Source organism: Piliocolobus tephrosceles, unplaced genomic scaffold (assembly GCF_002776525.5).
Source record: "Piliocolobus tephrosceles isolate RC106 unplaced genomic scaffold, ASM277652v3 unscaffolded_12955, whole genome shotgun sequence".
NCBI lineage: Eukaryota > Metazoa > Chordata > Mammalia > Primates > Cercopithecidae > Piliocolobus > Piliocolobus tephrosceles.
The window spans coordinates 1-4,977 of record NW_022294260.1 but is presented as its reverse complement, the minus strand read 5'-3'; the positions used below and the strand labels follow the sequence as shown (position 1 = coordinate 4,977).

Below are 4,977 nucleotides of genomic sequence, written 5' to 3'. Positions count from 1 at the left end.
CACACAAGAAAACTGTAAAATAATTTCCTCAGGTATATGCTGTTGATATTTGTGCATTTTGGAAAGATATTATGTATCCTGAAATCTTTAAATATAAAAATATTTTACATGCTAAAATTCTGAGAAAGTTACAAGAGCTTTAAAAATCCTTAGTAGAATATAAAGAAACATAGGAGAATGTTCCAGGTACAAAAGAAAACCAAAGGAAGAATCCAAAAAGTAATTAAACTAAGAAGCTAGTGCTCTTCTTAGATATGGGTGAACACACAAATAACAAATTTCTGTGGGTTGTCCAACTTGCCATAAGGCAAATGAAAAAATAACAACAGAGGGAGGGAGGGATAACATTAGGAGAAATACCTAATGTAAATGACAAGTTAATGGGTGCAGCACACCAACGTGGCACAGGTATACATATTTAACAAACCTGCACGTAATGCACATGTACCCTAGGACTTAAAGTATAATTTAAAACAACACCCTAAAAAATAAAATAAAAGTCCTTATCTACAAAAAATAATAATAACAACATAAACTAACTGCAGACATTGCAAATGTGATCTCTTTCACAAGTGAGAACCAAATTACAACTTATGCAGTTACAGGACTTAGGTTTAAAATGTTTAATCCAAGACAATGGGGAAAACAGAAAATATACTAATAATGTGAAAAGTACAAGAAGTTATAAGGGTGACAAGTCACATTTGTTTGTTTTGCGTGTGTGTGGGTTTTTGTTTTGTTTTGTTTTTTGTTTTGTGAGACAGAGTTTTGCTCTTGTTGCCAAGGCTGGAGTGCAATGGCATGATCTTGGTTCATCACAACCTCTGCCTCCTGGGTTCAAGCGATTCTCCTGACTCAGCCTCCCAAGTGGCTGGGATTACAGGCACCCACCACCATGCCCAGCTAATTTTGTATTTTTAGTAGAGATGGGGTTTCTCCATGTTGGTCAGGCTGGTCTCCAACTCCCAACCTCAGGTCATCTGCCCGCCTTGGCCTTCCAAAGTGCTGGGATTACAGGCGTGAGCCACTGTGCCCAGCAACAAGCCATATTTGAAAAACAGCCAGCCTTTCCTCAGGTGCCCCGCATCTGCTGATTCCTCCTTCCTGGTCACTGCATCCTTGGCTGGCATCAGAAAAATGGCTACAAACTTCCCAGTACATGAGAAGATCTGGTTCGACAAGTTAAAATATGACAATGCAGAAAGGAGATTCTTCGAGCAGATGAACAAGCCTGTGGCCAGTGCCTCCCACCAGGAGAACAACGCCAGCATGATCCTCCATGACATTGCGAGAGCCAGAGAGAATTTCCAGAAATCCCTGGCCAGAAGCTCAGGCCCCAGGCTCATGTCTCGGGGTCTCCAGCGGACCCAGCGGAGACAACAATGAGCTCATCTTCCGGATGCCCAGTCTGGAAGTGGAGAACCAGAGCCTGCGCAGGTTGGTGCAGGAGCTGCAGCAGGCCATTTCCAAGCTGGAGGCCCAGGTGAACGTGCTGGAGAAGAGCTTGCCTGGGCACCACAGCCCCGCAGACCCAGAATGTGTCTCTCATGAGCCAAGTAGAGCTGCCGACCAAGAAGCCAGCCAAACCAGCAGAGGATGATGAGGACGATGACATTGACTTCCTGGGGATAGACCCCCAAATCTGGCCATAAATTGGCCCCCAAACTGGCCATAAACAAGATCTCTGCAGCACTGTGACACATTAGTGATGGCCATGACACTCACCCTGAAGTTTGTGGGTTTACCGGAATGAGAACAAGAAACACCTGGCCTACCCAAGGTGGGAAATCTGCTAAAAGGTGTTCCTGAACCACAAACAATAGCATGAGCAATCTGTGCCTTAAGAACATGTTCCTGCTGCAGATAACTAGCCAGAGCCTAACCCTTTATTTCAGCCCATCCCTTTGTTTCTTGTTTTAGTTAATCTATGATCTGTAGAAACAATGCTTATCACTGGCTTGCTGTCAGTAAATATGTGGGTAAAACTCTGTTCAAGGCTCTCAGCTCTGAAGGCTGTGAGTCCCCTGATTTCCCGCTCCACAGGCTATATTTCTATATGTGTGTCTTTAATTCCTCTAGCACCACTGGGTTAGGGTCTCCCCGACTGTGCTGGTCTTGGCATTGACCTGTTTGCCAGTGACAATGAGGAGGAGGACAAGGAGGCAGTACTGCTGCGGGAGGAGCGACTGTGGCAGTACACAGAGAAAAATGCCAAGAAACCCGCACTGGTGGCAAGCCCTCCATCCTGCTGGATGTCAAGCCTTGGGATGCTGAGACTAACATGGCCCAGCGAGAAGCTTGTGTGTGCTCCATCCAGCTGGACCAGCTGCTCTAGGGGGACTCTAAGCTGGTGCCCATGGGCTATGGTATCCAGAAGCTGCAGGTTCAGTGTGTGGTGGAGGATGACAAGGTGGGGACAGACTAGCTGGGGGAGGAGATCACCAAGTTTGAAGAGCACATGCAGAGTGTCGACATCGCAGCTTTCAACAAGATCAGAAGCCTTAGTGTGTGTGTGTATGCGTGCACGAGTACATGCTTGAGGCCCTGCCACAATTAAAAACTGAGACCAGGAGGGCGGAGCAAGATGGCCCAATAGGAACAGCTCCAGTCTCCAACTCCCAGCGCGAGCGACACAGAAGACCGGTGATTTCTGCATTTTCAACTGAGGTACTGGGGTCATCTCACTAGGGAGTGCCAGACAATTGGTGCTGGTCAGCTGCTGCAGCCCGACCAGCTAGAGCTGAAGCAGGGCGAGGCATCGCCTCACCTGGGAAGCGCAAGGGGGAAGGGAATCCCTTTTCCTAGCCAGGGGAACTGAGACACACAACACCTGGAAAATCGGGCAACTCCCACCCCAATACTGTGCTGTAAGCAAACGGGCACACCAGGAGAATATACCCCACACCTGGCCGGGTGGGTCCCATGCCCATGGAGCCTCCCTCCTTGCTAACACAGCAGTCTGCCATGATCTAACCGCAAGGCAGCAGCGAGGCTGGGGGAGGGGCGCCCACCATTGCTGAGGCTTAAGTAGGTAAACAAAGCTGCTGGGAAGCTCGAACTGGGTGGAACTCACAGCAGCTCAAGGAAACCTGCCTCTCTCTGTAGACTCTGCATCTGGGGACAGGGCACAGCTAAAAAATAACAGGGGAAGCAGCAGAGGCCTGTGCAGACGTGAACGACTCTGTCTGACAGCTTTGAAGAGAGCAGTGGATCTCCCAACACGGAGGTTGAGATCTGAGAAGGGACAGACTGCCTGCTCAAGTGGGTCCTTAACCCCTGAGTAGCCTAACTGGGAGACATCCCCCACTAGGGGCAGTCTGACACCCCACACCTCACAGGGTGGAGTACACCCCGAGAAGCAGCTTCCAAAGTAAGAATCAGACAGGTACACTTGCTGTTCAGCAATATTCTATCTTCTGCAACCTCTGCTGCTGATACCCAGGCAAACAGGGTCTGGAGAGGACCTCAAGCAATCTCCAGCAGACCTACAGCTGAAGGTCCTGACTATTAGAAGGAAAACTATCAAACAGGAAGAACACCTATACCAAAACCCCATCAGTACGTCACCATCATCAAAGACCAGAGGCAGATAAAACCACGAAGATGGGGAAGAAGCAGGGCAGAAAAGCTGGAAATTCAAAAAATAAGAGCGCATCTCCCCCTGCAAAGGAGCGCAGCTCATCGCCAGCAATGGATCAAAGCTGGTCAGAGAATGACTTTGACGAAATGAGAGAAGAAGGCTTCAGTCCATCAAACTCCTCAGAGCTAAAGGAAGAATTACGTGCCCAGTGCAAAGAAACTAAAAATCTTGAAAAAAGAGTGGAAGAATTGACAGCTAGACTAATTAATGCAGAGAAGGTCATAAACGAAATGACAGAGATGAAAACCATGACACGAGAAATACGTGACAAATGCACAAGCTTCAGTAACCGACTCGATCAACTGGAAGAAAGAGTATCAGTGATTGAGGATCAAATGAATGAAATGAAGTGAGAAGAGAAACCAAAAGAAAACAGAAGAAAAAGAAATGAACAAAGCCCGCAAGAAGTATGGGATTATGTAAAAAGACCAAATCTACGTCTGATTGGGGTGCCTGAAAGTGAGGGGGAGAATGGAAACAAGTTGGAAAGCACTCTTCAGGATATCATCCAGGAGAACTTCCCCAACCTAGTCGGGCAGGCCAACATTCAAATTCAGGAAATACAGAGAACACCACAAAGATACTCCTCCAGAAGAGCAACTCCAAGACACATAATTGCCAGATTCACCAAAGTTGCAATGAAGGAAAAAATCAGCCAGAGAGAAAGGTCGGGTTACCCACAAAGGGAAGTCCATCAGACTAACAGCAGATCTCTCAGCAGAAACGCTACAAGCCAGAAGAGAGTGGGGGCCAATATTCAACATTCTTAAAGAAAAGAATTTTAAACCCAGAATTTCATATACAGCCAAACTAAGTTTCATAAGTGAAGGAGAAATAAAATCCTTTACAGATAAGCAAATGCTTAGAGATTTTGTCACCACCAGGCCTGCCTTACAAGAGACCCTGAAGGAAGCCCTAAACATGGAAAGGAACAACCGGTACCAGCCATTGCAAAAACATGCCAAATGTAAAGACCATTGAGGCTAGGAAGAAACTGCATCAACTAATAAGCAAAATAACCAGTTAATATCATAACGACAGGATCGAGTTCACACATAACAATATTAACCTTAAATGTAAATGGACTAAATGCTCCAATTAAAAGACACAGACTGGCAAACTGGATAAAGAGTCAAGACCCACCAGTCTGCTGTATTCAGGAGACCCATCTCACATGCAGAGATATACATAGGCTCAAAATAAAGGGATGGAGGAAGATCTACAAAGCAAATGCAAAACAAATAAAAGCAGGGGTTGCAATCCTAGTCTCTGATAAAATAGACTTTAAATCATCAAAGATCAAAAGAGACAAAGAAGGCCATTACATAATGGTAAAG

At 46.2% G+C, this 4,977-nt stretch overlaps 1 pseudogene; it reads left to right on the top strand.

The window, feature by feature from the left end:
• Positions 1-1,137: 1,137 nt before the first annotated feature.
• Positions 1,138-2,504, top strand: LOC111529394 (annotated as a pseudogene).
• Positions 2,505-4,977: the final 2,473 nt, after the last annotated feature.